This window comes from Talpa occidentalis, unplaced genomic scaffold (assembly GCF_014898055.3).
Source record: "Talpa occidentalis isolate TD23 unplaced genomic scaffold, MPIMG_talOcc4v2.1 talOcc4.6, whole genome shotgun sequence".
In the NCBI taxonomy this organism is placed as follows: Eukaryota; Metazoa; Chordata; class Mammalia; order Eulipotyphla; family Talpidae; genus Talpa; species Talpa occidentalis.
The window spans coordinates 129247362-129269783 of NW_023604972.1; the positions used below are offsets into that span (position 1 = coordinate 129247362).

A 22422-nucleotide genomic window follows, 5' to 3' on the forward strand; every position below is an offset into this window, starting at 1 on the left:
CCCCAAGCAGGGCAGAAGCATCTGGAAATGTAATCCCCAAAAGATTTTTCTGTGCTGCTTTAAAACAGAATAGTAAAATGATGGAGCAGGTAAACATCTGCCAGTTACAGAAAACCAATATTTTGTTCAATTGGGCTTTATAGTGTGTGCTCAGCAAATATTTACTCAGTGTCTATTTTGTATCTAGTACTTACATTAAAACTCTGAGAGCTATCAAATAGTATATAGGTCCTTTTACACAAGCATATGTGTTAAAGTTAGAAAAGAAGCCAGTCGTGTCCAAGGAATAAAAATCTGGAGATTAGGAAATTAAATTTTGATAACAAAGAGATCAGATTTCAAGTTTAAAATGGTGTGAAGTTACTTAATGGGCCAATCAAGGAGAATTTTTAATTATAGGCCATAAATGTAATTCCAGCAACAAACAACTGGGGACTATTGGAGTCTATATTTTTACCAAATGAAATGCATGCAAATGATTATGCTTAATAATAAATTATATGTAGATCTAGCTATATCTAGATCTAGATATCCAGGTGCTGTTCTTAAACACAATTAATAGAATATGTTGGGAAATGCAAGTAGTAATCTTTATTTTTTAAAGATTTCTATTATTTTTGCATTTTGCATAGAACTGGGGTATAGGTCAGAGGTACAGTGGGTGAGAATATTCTCCAGAGACAGAACAGATGGATTTATTGAAATACACTGCTAAGGGGAGTAGCAGGCGAGTCAGAATAGGTCTGCTGATAGTGAAGAGAAAGATAAACAGCTGGGACTACATCAAATTAAAGAGCTTCTGCACAGCAAAAGAGACAATAACAAAAACAAAGAGAAACCCCACCAACTGGGAGAACATTTTTGCACCCAACACTAATGATAAAGGACTGATCACAAAAATCTGCAAAGAGCTGATGAGACTCAGCAACAACAAAGAAAATAATCCAGTCAAAAAATGGGCAGAAGAGCTAAAAAGAAACTTCTCTGAAGAGGAAATGCAAATGGCCAACAGACATATGAAAAAATGTTCAACATCACTTGTAATCAGGGAAATGCAAATCAAAACTACCATGAGATACCATCTCACACCAGTGAGAATGGCACATATTAAAAAAACTAGCAACAACAAATGTTGGCGAGGATGTGGAGAAAAAGGAACTCTTGTGCACTGTTGGTGGGAGTGCAAACTGGTCCAACCACTATGGAGAGCTGTGTGGAGATTTCTGGACCTACTAAACATAGAGCTTCCATATGATCCAGCAATTCCACTCCTAGGTATTTACCCAAAGGACACAGAAACATCAATTCCAAAGAGCACCTGCACTCCTATGTTTATAGCAGCACTGTTTACAATAGCTAAGCTTTGGAAACAACCCAAATGCCCAAAAATAGATGACTGGATCAAGAAGATGTGGTACATATATACCATGGAATATTACTCAGCATTCAAAAAAGATAAACACATGCAATTTGCAGCAACCTGGATGGCACTGGAAGGGATCATGCTCAGCGAAATAAGCCAAAAAGAAAAAGAAAAATACCGGATGGTCTCACTCATAGCAGGGATCTAGAAAACTTAAATAAGGGACCAGGAAAATGAATATAAGAAAGTGAAAATCAAAATCAACAAAAAACTATGAACCAGAGACACTTTTTGGGGGTGGGGGGCGGGAGGGGAAGGATTGGGGTCAGAATGGGGCGTTTGCAATTGTATGGGGGAATATAAAAATAAAATTTAATATTTAAAAAAAAAAAAAAAGAAATACATGAATGGAAAAAAAAATAAATAAATAAATATAGAAATCTAGTGAGACTAAATCATCTAGGTACAGCCTTTGACTTTTATCAGTGCCAAAGCAAAAGAAGACCCTGTGGTAATATTATGTTTATACTGAAAAAAAAAAGATAAGAAAGGAGCTGTGATCTTTGTTGTTTGTTTGTTTGTTTGTTTGTGTTTGTTTTTGTTTTTGTTTTTGTGGGACCCTCACTGGTGGCCAGGGAACGATCCTGAGCTGCAGAGGCTGCAGGCAGCCTCTCAACCCAACGCTCAACCGCTGCGCCACCAGGGGAGGCCCAGGAGCTGTGATCTTTTACACAGCACGTTAAAATATTTACAGATGGAAAGTGAGACAAGAGAGTGAGTACAGAGGAAACAAGATTGTTCATAAATAACTAAATGATGAAGGAACTAGATGTCTATTGATAGTTTCTTTTACTTTTTATATGTGTTTGAAATTTTGTAATAGAAAGTTGGAAAAAAATAGAATCTAGGTGAGAGAAAATAGCCCATTTGTCTCTTTGTACCCAATGCCAAATATGAATCAAAGATTTCACTGCTCCAATATAAACATTGTTGCCAACCTCATCCAAAAGCAGAAGATAGCACAAAGGTATGAACAAGATTTTCCCCAAGATGAAAGTCCTTTCTGGCCTGGTTTTCTTTCCAGAAGTCCCACCCCATACAGTAACTGATCCATTTCAGTATGGGACTGGAATCACTTTGCTTGATTATATCCATCCTGGGTAAAGCAGATGGAGTGACAACAACAAAACAACTAATACACTTCCTTGTCTATAGGAGTTGGTACTTATCTATTTCAGTTGACTATTTCATTAACTGCCAATGTCTTTGGAAACTCACTTTATGAGAGAATCCACTCTAAAAGAAGTCCTGTATCTCTTTAAAATTTATACATGAATGCTATGCAATTATCTAAAATATAACTTCGCCTTCCCTTTTGTTTGTATAGACATACATAAAAAGCTGAAAGAATTGGAAGAGGAAAAGATAAATTAAAAAATCTAAGTATTTTACATGTTCTTCATTTTTTAAAGCTCACAACTTTTGAAGAACAAGGTGTGTTGACTTATTCTACCAAAATTCCAAAGTCAATCAAGAAAAATGTTTACTTTCTCATGATGCACAAATTTCCTTAAAAATATGTTTAAATAGACTTATATGTTCTTATTATCCCCTTTCTCTGAAAAGAAAATTAAGCAAAGTTTTCATATTAAAATATATTAATAGAATTGTTTAGTGAATATATCCATTCATCAAATTGATATATTTATATCTAATCAATGATTCCATACATTACTATTTATAATTTTTCACTTATACACAATGATATAGTGTGCAATATTTTCTCAGTAAACATCTAGAGTCCCCCATACAATGTGCATATACATATACGTACATATACATCCTATTATGTTATAAATGTCAAAACTGCTCCCCTAAAATATAGTAGCAGTTCATATACCCACTAGCAACTTCTTATTATACTTTCTAACATTCTTTCTAAAAACCGGAAGGTATAGTTTAACTTTACATAGTTAATAGGAAAAAAATCCTCAGAATTTGCAGTATAAACCACAATATGTCACATATTTAGCTTATGTCCAAGTAGACATAATAATTACAATTAAAAATATTTTATTTGTGCTTGTCTAGTGCATATATTGCCTCTCTAATCCTATCACTGATATTTACTGATCCTTCATTTTGCAACAATTACTTTCTTGATGCTACATATCTACTAACTTATTTAATCTTATTTCTGCATTTACATGAACCCATTGCATACTATCTTTTTTTTTTCTAATCTGAGGAGACTGAAGCAAATATGTTTTAGCCCAAAGACCCACAATTGCCATTGGCTGCTCTTCTGCTGTGTTGTTTTAATCCCAGAGAGTGAGCCACCAAGTTTCATGCTATTTTTATCACTATTTTTACCACTGCACCATTATTATAAAAACTTAAGTCCATATATTTGATGTATACACAGTGGTAAAATTTTCATTTCAGACTCACCAACATTCTGGGATATGTTGAAATCTTGAATTACTGTGGAGAGTTTAAATTATTTTAATGTGGGAAATACAGTCAGAAAGTCAGATAGAAGTCACTTATTCTTTGTGCTGTGGTAGCAAGTGATTGACTTTTGCTAAGAGCAAAAAAAGAACAAATGACAGAAGAGGAAACTAGTGTTACAGTCGTTCTAACTGAGGGTAAAGGAAACACAGTCCTCAAGAGCTAGTAGGGCTACCATGACCCCCCAAAGGAGTTCAATTTAGTAAATAAGTAGAGTATAAGGGAGATAATATTTTTTTGATCACTGGGTAGTATTCCATTGTGTACATATACAACATCTCGATCCATCCTTCTGTTTTTGGGCATTTAGGTTGTTTCTATATCATGACTGCTGTACATAGTGCTGTAATAAACATAGGAGTGCAAGTTTCCTTTCAGATTAGTGTTTTTGTGCCTTTTGGGTAGATACTTAGGAGTGGAATTGCTGGGTCATATGGTAGATCCATTTTTAGTGTTTTGTGGAACATCCACACAACACAGCTTTCTATATCCATGGCTGGATTTGTGGCAACATGGATGGAGCTGGAAGGGATTATGCTAAATGAAGTAAGTCAGAAGGAAAAATATAAATATCCAAAACAGGGGATGGAAAAGCGCAAGGAACTATGGTAATAGATCAAGAGTATTATGGTGGTGGAAGAACTATGGGGACTACACCTGAGACCAGGAATATAATACTGTCCAAAAATTAAAAAAAAAAAACAATGGTCTTTAAAAAAAAAAAAAAGAGCAAGAGGGGAGCAAGATCCTGTTAGAGTCTCTCTGTAACCATAGTCTCTCTATAGGTATTTTTATATTAAGGCCTGTCAAATGCAGTTACAGTCTATGGATGCTTGATTATTTTTCCATAATATGGAGTAAGATCTGTAGCATCGATGTTAAAGCTGTGCTGCAGTAAGATTCCCATGCATATTAATGTGAGAAGCAAATTGACACTGATATATGTGTATCAGAAAGTAATTAAGCATTTCACTGTGGTCATTGTTTGAAATGGGATGATACTTTATTCCTCTATATAAAATTTTACTGAACTAGTAATGTGGATAGGTACTAGGACATTAAGTTTACAGTTGTCTTAAACTTTGAATAGGGAATGTTATATACAATTTAAGAAACTGATAAAAATATAAAGTAGGTCATTTATTCTGTCTTCAATATATTTCTTAAAAATATAGGAAATAAAGTTGAGGGCAAGCAAAGAGCAATCATATTATGTATCTAATATGACTAACAGTTTAATTATGGTAATATTTTATTAAATAAGAAATGAGGAAGAGGTGTGTTTTTAAATTTAATGATTTATATAAAAGAAGCTGCACATATTTGAAGACTACATCACAGTTTGGCAAATTATACACCTGTGAAACCACCACAAAAATCAAAATACTGAACATTTATGAGAATTGTAGCTATTGTAAATTTCATTGCAATACTTAATATTGTTAGATTATTTTCTATTTAATGTTAACTATGATAATAGGTTTGTGGTAATAGAAATATTTTTAAACAAATATATAATTTCAAATTAATAGGACCGACCATATAAATTAGGATGTGTGTGTGTGTGTTTCCATTTATTTACTTATTTAGCTTTCATTGACTTACAACACTAATTATGATTCAGAAGTATAGAATCCTACCACTTTAGGTGTTCTAGGCAATTTTACTTACTAGCAAATTACTTTAATATTGTTTATTAGTGTTTCTAGATCTTTCCACATTTGACAACATTGCTCTCTACTTTCTTCCTTTTCAGACTCTCAGGAGTGAAAAGTAGCTACTAAACATAATAAATATAAATGTCCCTCTTTTTCAAGTAGGCTACATTGTTTATTAAATAGTATTTTATGTATATTTGCTTAATAAATTCTCTCTTAATCATTATTAAAAGTGCGTGTGGTTTGGGTTTTATGTTAATCCAGTCATCACTAATATTCAATAATTTAAAGTTAATTTAATATAACTGTAGTGAGTATTCTTAAGGATTTATATATTATATTTCATTTAGCTTGCACTTACTAATCATATCATAAAGATATAAAATATCATAAATATGAACTAGCATAAAGGAAGGGGTAAAATGCCAAACAATTATGTCTCCTGAAAGCTATTTCTTTTCTTTTAATAGTGTACCATGCTTTTTTGTTACTTGGAAATAACTACCTACTAAAATGTAAATGTGGTTTTAAAAATACAGAATATATTAATTTTATATATCCATTTTTCAAATGCACACCTTAGTTTAAGTTAATTCTCAATCATTTTAATTAAATCGTATTTCATTTTTAACTGACCAGGGCAATGAAGAAAAAGGTTAAGAATCCATTCTGGATGTAATATAACAACTGTGTGCTTTTAAAGGAATACAGTATAGTTACTTTAAAAAATAAAGAATATACTTGATCTTAGCACTTTTTCATCAATGCCATGTGTAACTTCAAATCAATCATGCCCAATTGATTATTAAATTACTTGAACTATGAAAACAAAATATTTTTGCCATAATGCAATTTATAGAATAAAAGAAAACTCTTAGGACTTTAGTGTGAGAAAGGGAGGGAAAAACATATTTGTATACAACCTCTACTTCTTGACTTCCTGACTATTCCTGAATTAAGTAGAGAGGATACACAAATAACTAGTGAAAATAGATAATATAATTTTATAGCCAACTTAAATCTTGGAGATAACTCAATCTAATTTCTTCATATTTTCTTTTTTTTTAAAGATTTATCTATTTATTTATTTATTTATTTATTTATTTATTTATTTATTTATTTATTTATTTATACAAGCACTGGTACAGTCAGAAGCGCGGGAGGGTGAGAGAATTCACCAGAGCCAGAGCGGGGAGCAGAGCAGGCAGAAGGACCGAAGTACACTGCTGAGGGGAGCAGCGGGCGGCAGGAGAGGTCTGCGCACCATGTGGGACCCTCACCCGGTGGCCGGGGATCGAACCGGCGCTGCAGAGGCTGCGGGCAGCCTCGCAGCCCACCACTCAACCGCTGCGCCACCGGGGAGGCCCTAATTTCTTCATATTTTCAAATGAAATTATAAACTAGGAGCTTTTTAAATGGCTCATGTTTATAAAACTATTTAGTGCCAGATTAACTATGTTCCAAGTTTTCCATTTTTCAATCCTTTTTTATACCCAGAAAATCATAGTATCTCAAATTAGTGAATATACATGTGTAAGACTGGCCTCAAAAATGTAAAGTTTACATTGAAACTGATTACTCAGCTAGTCAGTCCCCATGACATGTGCATAAGCAGAAATATATGTAAAATATGAGACTATTAACATTCGGCAAACATTTTTGTGTTAGTATTGGCTCCATGCTGCTGCAGAAAGATCAATTTGTTATTATTTTGTTAGCCAGTTTGTTGACTTTTTTATATTTAAAACAATTAACAGTAATGTTCTGAGATTTATTTTCTCCTGATAATGCATTCACCATACAAAAAAATGTAGAAAGATAATATTTGAATGGGAAGTTCATAAAGAAGATGAAATTGATGTAAGAATCATGATACCTGCATCTTCACAATTGCTTAACATAATTGTCAAGATCAACAAAAGTCTGTTGAAATTTTAGCAGAGAAATTACACATAAATCACAGACTTTTTACTAATTCGGAATAAAGATTCCTTCATTTCATCACAAAACTCTTTAGGCAATTCCAGGTGAATGACGACTGAGTGGTTTCCATTTATTTAGATATTCATTCAGGATCTTTTTTGACAACCATGTGCCTTGAACAAAAATATTTGTTAGAATTGGTAGGGGCTATAATCCTTGTCTGGATAGAACTTCAGGTTTTCCACTAAGTATCAAAGATCTTTGTATTCCTACTGTCCCATAATTAAAGTAAAACACTTATAAACTATTTCATGAGATTTCTGTAAAAATCAAATGAGATAATAGGTGGGGAATTTCTTGCCAAAGTTTAAGAGTTGAATTAATTGGAGTCGTCATCATTTTTTTGATAGAATTTTATTAGAAGCCTTGAGAAAGTGTGGCCACAACATTTCTCTGTAAAATTGTGACTGTATCTGATAATTTTAGCAAACCATATGAAATGGTAGGATTCATGTGAAATTGAAGAAACTTCTAGATAAAGCATGAACAAATGAGAAATGACATTTTCAGCTCCATATTTCTTTTAAACTTTCCTATTATGTTATTTCACTTCGGGAACTGAGATATAGGAAATCATTTTTAAATAGTCTAGTACTGTTGGTAAATGTTCTTCTGATAGCTCTGAACTAGGTCATTTTCCTATTTCATAAAGCAATAATTAGATTTTAAGAAAGAAGGATAATGACTCGTAAAAGATCTTTTTTAAAAATTGAAATCAATTATATTTTCTAATAAAATATATCTTTTGGAAGTTCTAGATTGTTTTTAGGCTAAACTTTACTTTTGTTTAATTTCATTTTCGCTCAAATATCCATAACTACGGTGACTAAACTGTTACACAATAATATTTTATCAGACACAAGACACGTTTCTTAAGGATGCAAAAATGTGTTGTGGAATTCATAAAAATAATTTTACTATTCAATTGGATGGAGGTATTTTTTGTTGGTTTAAACACGAGAATTTCTAAGAATCTATTAACTTTTAGAGTTAAAGTGACCTGTTGTAATCTGGGTTTGCTCTGTCCTGGCTGTGTGGATTTGATTCATTTACTTAACTTCCCAAATTCTTGACTTAAGTCATTATTTTTTTAACAAAGATAATATTGCCTGTTTAATAGGATTGTTCCAAAGATTTTGTGGAAAATGGCTACAGCTGACGTTTATCTGAAGCATCTGACACAGCAAATATTTAATGTCTAGTTCCTATAATTATCACAACTGGATTCTCTTGACATTCCCCACAAAATAGCATCATGTTTCTTTGTTACCCGTAAATGCGCTTCCAGCCAAAATACATGTTATCCAATATTATATTTAAAAAAACTACTGCAGAGTCACTCATGTTCTATGTCGATGGTTATAGTCAAAGACCTCAGACTAGTGACTTGAAAGTATAGACAATGCAGTCTCATGCACTCAGGGCTTTCAAAGTGGACACAAACTATTATGGTATAAAGTCAGCTAAGTGTTCCTTTTTTTAATTGGTGCTGATAATTGCTGGCAGTTGGGATTCAAGAAAGTAAACCATGTCCTATAGTGTTTTATAGAGTGCATTGTTTGAGTTGAGCTTCTCAGCGCAGAGGATATATCCAGTCTCACCTCCTGCTTTCTTGCAGGGTACTTCAATAAATTCTCTTTTTCTGTTTGTTCTAAAAATATTTTTAAAAGTTGAGCTTCTCATTATGTGGATTAGACCAGCACCATAACATCACTTTAATGCCGTTACCTACCAAGCACCAGAACCATGGAATCCTGCAGCTTTTCTTTGACCTGTCCTGTGTGAACTAGTCAGGATTCTTGCTAACAAAATTGCCAATTATATTTCCAGCTTGCTATTTATTTATTTGCATCAGTTTCTACTTAAGCAGCCTCTTTTCTGCTAGAACACTCTAATGCCTGTCTAAAATGGGATAAAGTCTATCCTGCTTAACAACAGCAGAAGTTATTCTTTCCCTCCCGAAGTGTATCGACTGGTTTCTTCACCTTCATCTCTCACCCTCCACCAGTGGAGGGAGCAAGAGACCTCCTCTAGTCAGGACGCCTGCTAGCTCTTCTGGCAGGCACCTCACAGGTGCATCTCGGCTTGAAGTTCAAGTATCTGCCCTCTTGTAGCAACTCAGTTACCATGAAGTTTTTACCTGATCTAAGAAGTCCCCACAAAGAGTTGTGTTTTAATAAAATATGGCTAGACAATAACTTGGGGATCTACAAGGCAAACAAAATGTCTTTTATATATGTTTTATGCATTCCTTTATGGAAATTTGTCTTTTTTTCCTGAGATATTTGTAAATATTACAATGCAAATATAATCCACCCTCCCCCCCAGCACAAATGTGTCAGGGGAATGCCATATGTCCCAAGTGAGAGCTATTTGGAAAAACAGAAATGCTGAGCATATCACACAGTATTATTGTGAGAGGACATTTGTCAGTTTTCTCCCTGGCAATGAGATTTTTCTCACCCTCAAGACATGCAAATGACTTTTTTCATCTGTTCTTTTTATGTTATTTGCATCATTTTCTCCTCCACAAGTGAGAGCTGTCAAGAATTAACTGTTTGGGGCTTTGGCATTTAGTCCCTTGACTTTTTTTGAGCATTTCTGGGGATATGGGGGTGTGTCCCAGGTGAGAACTGGAGATGATATTAACTACATTTAAAAAGTTGTTCAGCATTTGGGATTCTCTCACACTCTTGTTTGTTGGAGGGTTAGAAAATCAGAATTCAGGGCCTCCTGGTGGGGCAGCGGGTTGAGCACAGTGTTGTGAAGCTGTCCGCATCCTCTGTAGTGCTGGTTCGATTCCTGGCCGGCCAGGAAGATTCCCACATGGCAAGGCAGACCTCTCCTGTCTCGCCCGCTGCTCCCCTCAGCAGTGTACTTTGGTCCTTCTGCATGTTCTGCTCAATGCTCTGTCTCTGGTGAATTCTCTCACCCTCCAGCGTCTCTGGCCTGTACCCCAGTGCTTGTATAAATAAATAAATCTTAAAAAAAAAGAAAATCAGAATTCAACCTATAACAGTAGAGATGATTCTATTGGGTGTGATGCTCTATAGCCTGAATTCCTCAGGTTAATGATAGAATGCAAACATTTCTGCAAGTGTGATGGCAATTTAAGATGCTAATTGAAAGCCTTCCCAAGCCAGGCTGTGTTCTCTTGTCTCAGTTTCAGTGTTTGTGTCTGTAAAAAAAACCTTCCAGATGTGCTCATTTAGTATGAAAACTTCCCTTTTTGTAAATCAGAGAGTTACACTCTGGAGGGCTGAGATGAACCTTGAAAGTGCATTTTACTTAGACAAAGGTTGAAGTTTGTACCAGGCTTGGGGCAAAGACAAGGGCAGCTCTCTCCTTGATGACATTGCTTTAAACATTTTTCAGCTGTAGTCTTGTCTTAAAAATCAGCCACATCCATCTATTAATTGTTTCACTGTACCTGATATCTAACACGAATGCACCTTGCAAAACAGCAGGAGAAATCTTACTTGTCTAAGTCCTTCGTGGCTCAACGCTGTGGCTAATCTCCCTGCAAATTATAGTGAGAGTTGTAGTTCATCCATTAGGCTGGAAAAGACTAGATTCCCAAGTGATCTTGGTGCCTTTTCCAATTCCCAGGAGACGCACCAACCCTCCGAGTGTGTTGTCTGTGCACAGGGAATGTTCCCTGCTAATCAGGTCAATGATTATCGCCCGGATCCAGCGCCCTGACAGGAGCCTATCACAGCAGTTAGGGAGCCTCTGATGCAGCAAGCTCACGGAGGATCTCCCGTTAAGAAACATCGCTTAGTCCTCATTTACTCACTGGAACCTCTGAGGATTTCAGCTTCTTTTTGTCCTCCTAGACAGTGAGGGGCTCAACATAAACAGGAAAGAAAAGCACAGCATGCAGCTACTTGGAGGGCTTTGATTGAAACTTCTATCTCCCCACCCCATTCACGGTTGATTTGACTGATTTCTCACCTCGTTCACAGAGAATATTTCAATTAAGGTAAGTGTTGCTGGATCCGGGTGACTGTGTGGCACTGAATTTCTGCATTGAAAGTTCTAACTGACTAAACTGACAGTCTGCACTGCAGCAAGTGACTGTTTCTGCTGAAAAAGGCTTAGTTTCTAAGCAAGTGTCCTGGAATGGAAACTGACATTTGGGGATAATGATATTTCAGGCCAATTCCTTTTGAAATCTAAGTGTTCTGCCCTGCACCAAGAGAAAATAAAAGGAAATATGAAAGGAGAGTTAATGTCTCATTTTGCCTTTTTAATAATCTAGAGAACTGTGCATCACTAAGGCAACTTGATTTTGATTGAAGTGTCTTGTTGATGTCATATAGTAAAATTTCCAAGTCAAAGGCTGCAAAGTTAAATTAGATAGAAAGAAAATTTGCAAATGAGTGTTGAGATTTTGTGCAGCTTTCTAGTTTAGCAGTGTTCTTATCTCCCTCTGGGTTTAAGGATTTAGGACTAAATCCCTGAATACTTAGTAGTGTCCTTTAAGGAATTCAATTTTAAATGATAAAGTTTCTGGGGGAAGCTGTTAAAAAAATAAACCAAAACATATTAATATACTACTGATGATTTATAGTTCTTGCACAAGAGAGATGGTTTCCTTTTCTGAGATACATAATTAACAAGGAAAGTGATGAAAAAGATAACCTCTTTGTAAAAGGCTTGTTTCAGAATAGTTTTTCAATAAGAAATTAAGTTTGTGTCTGTTGAAATTTTGATTTTTATGCTTGTGTTTGTTCTTTGTTAGCAAACAAGAATGAATTGAGGCTAAGCTACACTTTAAATAATTTAGTGCAGTTATTTAGGTAATGTAGATAAATTAGTCCATATTATTCTAAACCCCTTTTCCTCATCAGTTTGTAGTATGTTAAAAAAAAATCTAGAGAAAATACGGAGAACTTTTTTCAAAGTTTGAATTACCTGAACTTTCCCCCTCTAGTTTACACATCTAGTCTGATGGTTTTATCCTACATTTTAGAAATTTACATGAAATCAAGAAAAATAAATTCTATAACTATGTATGACTATTTTATTCATTAGAACTCTAATCATATGAATAAATAATAGCAATTATCCTCTTGTTATGATGTAGCATTATACTTCAAAATGATTTTTCAAATTGACAAACATTTAAGCTACATATATAAAGGTATATATCATTATAAGATAATACTTAAATTGAATTTCAAAAGCTGATCTGTTGTGCTAAATCATAATGCGATATCTCGCTGCTTTTGTGTAAAGATTGAAAATGGTATGTCAAATGTTTTTTAGAATGAGCACTCATATTTCATGAAATGTTGACTCCGCCTTAGTTCCGTGGTTACTTTGAGATGGGGCATTTTATAAAGTTGTCAGAATCCTCTTTATATTAATTAACTATCACCCTGAAATATTTTGGAGACTTTTTAGTCTGGTGTTGATGTTACTGATTCTCCTACAGGATCAAAATATTTTATTTTTAGGATACCCATAAGCATGGACTTGTACTTACTGGTTGTCTATATGATTTTAGCCAAAGCCTGAAGACTTTTAACTGGGATGCCCTTCTTTTTTTCTCTGGGGAGTTGGTGTCTTAAATGATACAAAGATAACTGAGGGAAGAGTACAGTTGACTACAGTTGGCTGCTTCTTCCATCTTCTTCAAGTTTAATAAACAGAGTCAGGCAACATGAATCAGGGCTACATTTGCTAGTAACATATTTATAAATTGCTGAAAATCTCTCTATATTTAATACTATTCCTAAAGTCAAGTTAAAAATTAATGGTGGCCTCTTACCCAAACACCTTTCATTAGATATACTTACTTGACTTATATGATCATCGAGGATATGTTTAGCATACAATGAAATATATTTTAAAATGAACGGAATTGTGGTTCTTACTCAAAAAAGATGTGTATACCTAAATTATTTCCCAGGATTTTATCATTGTGGTGGTTGTTTGAATTTGTATTACTCAAGTTGAAAATGAATGGATAAAATCTTGGGTCTAATCCAGATTTCGGAACTATTAATTTCAGTAGCACCTGCTTCCTCCATCAGAATTCCCTCTACCAACCCTCACTTAATATGTATTTCCCCAGGTGCCACCTATAGGTTCCATACTGAATACATTTTTTTCTTTGGATGGTAATTTACTCCATTTGTGAGATCAGAATGCATCTTATAGGATAAGCTCCTTAAGTTTCAAAAGTTAAACTGAAAATCTTTTAAACATTATAAAACTTGCTTCCAGATTGATGTGCCTTGGTATGTGATATTTTCAATAAAAGACAGTGGAGAGAGGCAGCATCTAACATACCCTGCCTGCATCCTAAATTACAGACAGTTGGGATATAAACTTTGTGTCGATGATTATAGCATCATCAAGTCAAGGTGATAACATGGAGGTTGTTTGCCGTATTTGTCCCATTGAGGAAATGAAGATTGGCCAAACACATACCATTTTTAGTGGACCTGTGATTCAAACTCAGATCAGACAGCATTTAAAACTTTTAATCCTCTGGCTGTGCTTTTTTATTTTTTTAAATCACTTTGTATACCAGGACCTATTTCAATATTTGAAGTGATATTCATGATTAGTTTAAGATATAATAGCTCAGTGATGTTACCCCAGAATAGTTTAATTCTGACTTATGCAAATTAAATGATTTTGTAAATTCCATAGCTTCCCATGTTTCAGAGAAGCATGCACTTTACTCTTTTTGGTTCTGGAAAAGTTTAATGCTCCAGTCTCTACATCAGGATGACTCTGATTACAACTGACAGAAAAAGCACTCTGCTATGTGGATAATCAGTACTGAAATTTAGTATCTGTAATAATATACATTTTTCCAGGAGAGGTTGACACACTCTCAGCATAAAATCAAATAAAAAGTAGAGAGATGATTGCCACTTACATTGAAATGAGCTTAAAAGGAAAGTAGTGGAATTCATGTTAGTGGCAAAAGACATTCACAATAATTAGAGCAAATAAAGTAACTAAGAGTTGAAATTGAATGTTGGGAATTAAACTAAAAAAAAAACCTAAATGTACAGGAGTCTATTTGCTATTGACTTTATATAAATATCTCATTGTGTACACAGAGATTTTCCGTAGTTTATAGTATTGATATTGTGTCAAGATTATCCAAACTAAAATTTGACCAAGTCTATAACCAAAAGTTAGAGATGTTATAAAATTAGCATTGACCTACAAAATTAATATGACTAGCTGTCACATCCAAGGATGTGCTGATAAAACTGGAAGATCGTTAGATTGCATAGTTATAAAATAGAACCGTTTACTGTGCTCCAACATACAAAAAGATAGTAGTGAGCTAGATTCGGCAAATAATGGATCCAATAATATTAAGACTAATGATCAAGAAATATGCATGTATAATCTCCAACCAACAGTCAACTTACTTTTCATACTCTAGTTTTTATGGTAAATGATTAACTTATTTCAGTTTTAGATAAGGATAATAGAAAAAGTCTACATTGGCAGTCTCCTTTATTGCTACTGAGCATGATCTATAAAAGGCAGTATTGCAAAGGACCTTGTTATACTGAGTGTCCACAATGCATAGATCTCCCCACCCAAAATATATGGCCATGTCTCTAGGTCATGTCCATGTAGATGTGATCAGTGACGAATGTGTGCCTAGATTTAAGACATCCATCTGTGAAATGGTTAATAGGGACCATATACCTTTACAATAGAACCATACTAATAAAGGATGCTCTGTATTAGATATAACAGCAGACCAACTGATATTAAGTATGAAATAAATGTGCATAACCACCAGTTGGTGGGCAAGAACAGAATGTGAGAAATGTAGAGATGGTTATCTGTAACAAACCATGAATAAGGTGCAGTCATAAGGTGTGTAGGAAAGAAAGAAAAGACGTTAATTCCCTGAAGACAATTAGAAATGACAAATTTTCATACCATAATAGCTAGGCACAAGAAGGAAGGGGTGCTGACTTGTGGGAGGATAATGAGATTGCATCATTCTGGGGGATATTCCAGACACACCATGCAGTGGTGAGACTTTCCCATTTTCTCCATTTCTCTGTGGTTTCAGTACCATTAAGCAATGCAAGCTGAGCAAATCTGCATTTTCCACAAACTGAAAGATTATAACTGGTCTAACACCATGTATATTCATGGTCTGGGTCGACAATGGATGGGACAGTAATGTGTAGTCACTGTAAGTTACAGGTTGTGAGTTCAGCTACATCAGTTCAATCCTATTGAGGGTGCTTGCTAGTTCTGTGACCTTGAGCACGTCAGTCAGGGTGTCTAAACTTTAGTTTTATGATCTTTAAAGTGGGAGCTATGATAGCAGAATCTCATGTCAGTGTTGAGAGAAGTAAAGGAGGTAAGTGATATAAAATCCTGCAAATGCTCAGGTGCTCAGGAAAAAAAAATAGTTGTTTTTATAAATAAGAAACAGTATTAGTTGCTAACTGTATCTGTCAAGCAGAGAAAATTGGGGACATTCACTCTCCTTAGCAACAATGCACACTTAGACCTCACTAGAAACTGCTGGAACTACTCCCTTATATAGTGTTTATATCATATATTAGTACATTTAGGAACATACATTTTGATCAATTGAATGCAGATAGATGAGTGGGTATTTCTTGAAAGAAAAAGAATACTTGCCATTTTGCCAATCGCTGCTTCTGTGCTACAAAGCCAGTATCCGATATTTGAGTTCAAAGAGATTGTAGACCCTGCAAAGCTGAAAATATATGCAATTGCAATTTATCTTTTTAAAAAAGATTTATTTATTTATGCATAAAAGACTGGGGTACAGGCCAAAAGTGTGGGGGGCAGTGAGAGGATTCACCAGAGACAGAATGGGAAACAGAACACGCTAATTGACTGAAATACACTGCTAGGAGGAGCAGCAGGCAAGACAGGAGAGGTCTGCTGTACCATGTGGGTTAGCTCCCTGGCCAGGGATGGAATTCCTGCTGCAGTGGCTTAGGATAACTTCATAGTGCTGTGCCTTAACCCCTTGTGCCACCAGAGAGGCCCCCTGCAATTTATCTTATGCAGAAAGGGTTTATGATACTTTGTTCAGAAGTGGTATTAAGTCATATTGCACACTGTTATTTTTTTTTATTATCAGCATAATCAATATTGGTGGAATGTTTTTAAAAATATCTTCAAGATTACTACCTAAATATATATTTCCAGATGGAGTCAATCTTATAATTCCCTCTTACTAGCTCACCCATATTTTGCTATAGAATTTAAATCTTCCAATTATAAATGCTGAAAAGTTATCAATTACCATGTGTCTATATGGTAATACTTTATATATGCATACATAGATATGCAAAATCATTCTGTATTTTGCATATTGATTCAAGTAATAAGCACAGTGAAATGTATTTTTCTACAACACAATTCATTGTTTTCCATTCTCCAAGCCACATATTCTTAGGTTTTGGTATATAGAGGAGGCAATGGCTATTTGTCTTAGAGCAGCAGATTCCTAGATCTCAAAAATGGAGTATTCATTAGCTATGTTTGGAACCCAGGAACACAGTTTTGAAACAAATGCAGGCTATTTTAATAAAACCAGAATATAAATAAATGTGATCTTATCATCAGAATTTAAACAAGTTTCCAGATTATCCTAGTACATAGTCAAGGTTGGGAACTGTTCTGTTGGCCAGCAACTCCAAAATTTAAATAAGCATGCAAATCATCAGGAGGTCTTGTTCAATGGTTCTGGAGCAAGGCCTGGGATTTCACACTTTTTTCAAAGCTCTCCAGCTGATGCTCTTGGTCAATGAGAAATGTGCTCTGTTCTGGTTCCACTCTCCCCAGGCATGCCATCAGACCGGTAGTTGATGATCCCGGGCCTACCCGGGGCGTGACTTCTAACCAGGTTCACCTGGCTGAAAGGTGATAAAAGTTCTCCAGAAGTTCTGTTCATTGTAAAAGTTTGATGAGGATTTTCTGAGCCAGAACAAAAATGAAAACCTTTTTTCTTAATGTCTTGCTGATTCCCATTTAGCCCTCTTGAAATAGAATAATTAATATTTTTAGAAAACAACACATTTATTTAAGCATTGCTAACATACTTAATTCTTTGCACATAAGAGGTAACATGGTGATGATCATTGCTTTTCCATACTCATGTCCCAATTCATAGAGGCTTTTTTTTTTTTTACTATAGTACAACTATTCTAAAGTGCAAAAGTTATCAGAAAATGTCTACTTCTCAGGTACTTCAGTTCTCTTCATCTTAGGCGTGTACACTCCTGAAACTTTGTCTTTTGTCAGTTCAACTTCCTCTCTCCCAAAACTAAATGGCAAAGATATTGATTTCAGCTCTCTCCTCAGTTTAACCTTTCCTTTCTAGTCCCAACTGCCACATTTCCTTTATTGCTCAAATCTATAAAATGTCAAGGGACATATCCTACCACTTAATGGTGGCACAATTTTGGATAATTTATGTTATCATTTTAAAAATTATTAACTTGCCCATAGGATTCCCTATTGTTTTTCCTTATTTGCTTCCCTTAGGATATATAACATCACGTTAGCCATGTATTATAAAATGAATATATATTTTAATGAAGTACCATTATTTTACATTCTGGTTAATTTTTTCATGATACAGGATTTCTCCCCTTAGGTGTGGTCATCATAGATCTCCCACCAACAAAGCACCCATAATCCTCCACCATAGCCCACTGTGCTCTCCCTGCTATATTTCTCCTCCTTTTCCTTCTTCCTTCCTCTACCCTCCTGGACACCTCAGATATATGGTCAGCTTTCAAGTGTCAGTTTTAACGTTTGTCTTTATATAATCCTTTGTTTAATTTCTCTAATTGTCACATATAAGTGAAACTATTATTTATCTTTCTCCTTTTGGCTTGTTTCACTTAACATAACCCCAGTTACAACCATGTTGCCATCAATGACATAACTTGATCATTGTTGATCACTGTGTAGTATTCCATTGTGTATATGAACCACATCTTGATCCATTCACCTTTCCTGGGGCATTTACGTTGTTCCCATATCTTGGCAATGGTAAATAGTGCTGTTGTAAACATGGAGTGCAAGTCTGTCTCTCAAATTAGTGTTTTTGTGTTCTTTGGGTAGATTCCTAGGAATGGAATTGCTGGATCATATCAGATCCATATACTGTTTCCTTCATAGTAATGTATAGTACAGTGTCTGGTATAAAGTAGATTATCAGAAAATATTGAACAAAGAATGAATAAATTTTCCACATTAGTCAATGAGTTATATGTTCTGTTTATGAGAATTGAGGCAAGTACTTATATACTGTGAGTTTTGCTTTTGTGTAACACTGTAAGATTCAAGCACATTTTCCAATAAGCTAACATTTACTTTACTCAGTCAGTAACTTTTATGTAGCTCTTAAGTGTTAGGTTCTGTGTAAGATGCTATGGATAGATGTTGACAAGTCCTAGTTCCTATGCATAATTCACTCTGCCTCTTGATGGGAGGGGCAGACAAGAGAAAGAAAAGTTAGAGTATATACTGGTGTGCAGTCTTGGAAGATATGTGCACAGTGTTAGTAAAACACTGAGAGTAGGGGCCTCCCAGGTGGCCTAGGGGTTAAACTTCAGCACTAAGAGTCCTACATTCCATCCCTCACCAGGGAGCTAACCCAATTGGCACAGCAGACCTCTCCTGTCTTTCCCGCTGCTCCCCCTCAGCAGTGTATTTCAGTAGATCTGCCTATTCTGCTCCCCACTCTGTCTTTGGTAAATCCACCCACTGCACCTCTGGCCTGTACCCCAGTTCTTCTAAAAAAAGAACACTCTGAGAGTAGCTCCAGACTTAACTCTAAGGGGCCGCAGAATACTTATGAGAAGTTCTCTGAGCTACAAATTGAAGGAGAGCTCAATTTTAAACAGACAGAAGAGAAGGGACCATAGGCTCTTGGTAGAGGTCACCAATGTGCAAAAGTACAGAGATAAGAGAGTTCCTAACACCCTCTAGGACTGCATTTGTTTAATATAATGTTATGATGGACTGGTAAGTGTTTAAGAAGGAGAACCTCCACATTTGCCTGAGCAAAGAGTTGGAACTTCCAGCCAGGAATATGGGAACTCATCAAGGCATTTTGAAAATGGGACAGACAGATTGGTGGTCGCATGATTCTGAAACATGCATTTCATTTGTCAATTTGAAACATATTATAAAAATTAAAAGCAAAACAGATAAGAGGATAAACTTATTTTTGTGGGCTGAAGAGTAAAGAAAGAAAGCAATCAATCATAAAATATTGTACCAAGAATATGAGAAAGTTCAGATTTAGGAACTCAAACCAAGCAAGAAGTAAAATAAATGTGAATTTAGCCAAAGCTACACCATTTGTTACTTTTATGGTCCTTGTATTGCCTGATTAAGTGACTAAACAAATCTCTGTTTCAGAGTTTAGGGAAAGTGACAGGCTTTGTGGACTTATCTACTTGTATTGACATGGTGAGATATTCACAGTCCCATAGCTCCGGACTGTGATCCAATAGAAAGCCCATTCTTACTCTTGTTGAATAATCAAGCTCAAAACTGACTATTCAGAGCCAATGCCGTCACATTCTCAGAAGGATAACCGGCACTGTAACCTTTCATTCCATAGGTAGAATAATAAGTCTATTCTGGTAGAAAGTTTGCTTTCTTTCTTTTTTTTTTTTTTTTAAGATTTATTTTATTTATACAAGAGCCAGGGCACAGGCCAGATGCATGGGAGAGGGTGAGAGGATTCACCAGAGACAGAGCAGGGAACAGAACAGGCAGACTGACGAAATACATTGCTGAGGGGAGCAGCGGGTGAGACAGGAGAGATCTGTCCACCCATGTGGGTTTCTCTTAGGCCAGCGGGGATTGAACCGGCAGTGCAGAAGCTGTGGACAGCTTCAGAGTGCTGTGCTCAACCACCTGCGCCACCAGGGAGGCCAGAAACTTTGCTTTCTTTGTGCAATATTTTGTTGTAGTTGTTAACTGCAGCTGAAAATAGAGGTTTTCTCTTATCATTCTACCCAAATGGCATCCTTTACATTTCTTTATCCTTTCTGTACAGCTGATGTTCACACTTAATTTCTCATGATGTCTTCTCCAATGGGACAATAAACTCTGTAAAGATAAGAGTATTCTGTGCATTGTTTAAGCCTCAGTGCCTCCATCATTGTCTATCACATCGCTAGTAATGTTATGTTAAAGGAAGGAAAGAAAGAAAAAAGAAAGGAATTGGGAAAGGGAGGAACAGATTAATGACTTAGACAGACACACACACAAACCCTGCCTATTCTCTCCTTTATCAGAGTAATTGACACTATTTCCTACCTACGTCAAATTAGAAACCCAACTATTCTCTTTACCTTACCATTCCTCACATCTTATACATCCATCAACCTCTTGCCCTTTCAGTTCTGTGCTCTTGATTTATCTGACATGGATTTTTATTATTGCCTCCCTACAGTTCACACTACCCTGTCGATCACTTGCTTTTGATCTCTTTATTCTATTTTTTCTTTCCACAAGCTAGAGGTTCTGAATGTCAAAAGTTTGACTTACCCAAACAAAAATTTGATAGTATTACTCCTGTGTTTAAGGTTGCCATTGTAGTGTCTCTCTCTTTGGGGATATAACCCAAATTTTCTTTGTGAACTTGAGATGCTGTGTCTTCTCAAATCTAGCCTAACCTCCAAGCACCCTATTTCTTAGCCATCTTTAGATTCCTTATCCCTGAGATGTCATATTTGGTTCCTGCCACGTGAACTTGACTTTTTGCATGGCAAGATCTCTTGACCCTCACATGTCACTTCATCCAAGCAGTGCTTGGCCTCTACAAGTCTTGGATACCACCCCTATCAGGCCCCATGGCACTGTCTGACCCTTCTACTCCATTACAAAAACATGCCATCATGGAGCCATGCTAAATTCCAACTTCTTTAATGGCAGCCTACACCCCTGTTTCATTTACTACTGTATTGCCAGCGAAAGGCACTTATGTATACAAACCCTTTGTATAACAGGGAAGTGATGTACTTTGAATTCAAGAACATTCATTTATTCATGAACTTCTTCCTTCCAGTTGGGCAGTTAAATTCCTGTCCTTCTGAATAACATCTTGCTTCTCCATGTCACCTTGATGAAATGTTAAAAACACGCAAAAATATAGTAACAATCAGTTTAATTAAAAGTTTTGTCATGCCTGTGATCACTGAATATTTTAAATATATTACATGCACCACATTCACCTATGCACTACGTAGATATCATATCCTTTAATGAGCAGTAAAAATTGTTCACACACATTTGGTAAAGGTCACGTATTTTCAATCAACTCCTTTCTGTGTTATAACTGGCTGACATTTCTCATCCATTTGTGATCGATGCACATGCATATTTTAACTCAAAGGTCCATTCTTTTTAAAAGTACCATCTTAGAGCTTGGTATTTCATAACTAGATGATATTTAGTGCATAGAAAGTGCACTAATTATTATTCTGAGTTTTTGATGTTTAGAGGAAAAGTAATTGGTAGAATAAACAATAGAAATTGGCTATTCTTGAGAGAATTAGTAGTCAAAAAACACATCCTGAATAGATATTCTTTAATCGTTCATGTTTAAGGAATGATTACACTGTTATCTTTAATATAGCCACAATTAAACTGTTTTTATTACTTGTCCTGTATATGGGATAAGGCAGATTCTCTGAAATCAATATAGAGTAAACAGCAGCCTTAATTCTAGAGAGCATTTCTCTCACAGATATTTAGAAGCAATCTTCCCTGGAATCATAATCCTCAAAAGGAAATTGCAGTTCTTGCAGAAACACAGTTTGGGTCATCTGGGTCTAGGTCTCTGGATTTTTCTAAAAGCCTTCACAAGGCACAAATGACATTTTAAATAGC

General features: G+C 35.5%; 1 protein-coding gene across 4 annotated transcripts in view; it reads left to right on the top strand.

Annotated features, from left to right (window-relative positions):
* CDH12 (cadherin 12) overlaps positions 1 to 22422 on the top strand; it is a 783460-nt gene that overhangs the window by 446037 nt on the left and 315001 nt on the right. The window contains exon 4 of one of the 4 annotated variants that reach the window (XM_054687850.1): positions 11352 to 11497. The exons of the other annotated variants lie outside the window; for them this stretch is intronic. The gene's annotated coding sequence lies outside the window, so the exon portion shown is untranslated. The remainder of the gene's footprint in view (positions 1 to 11351; positions 11498 to 22422) is intronic. 4 annotated transcript variants of the gene reach the window in all.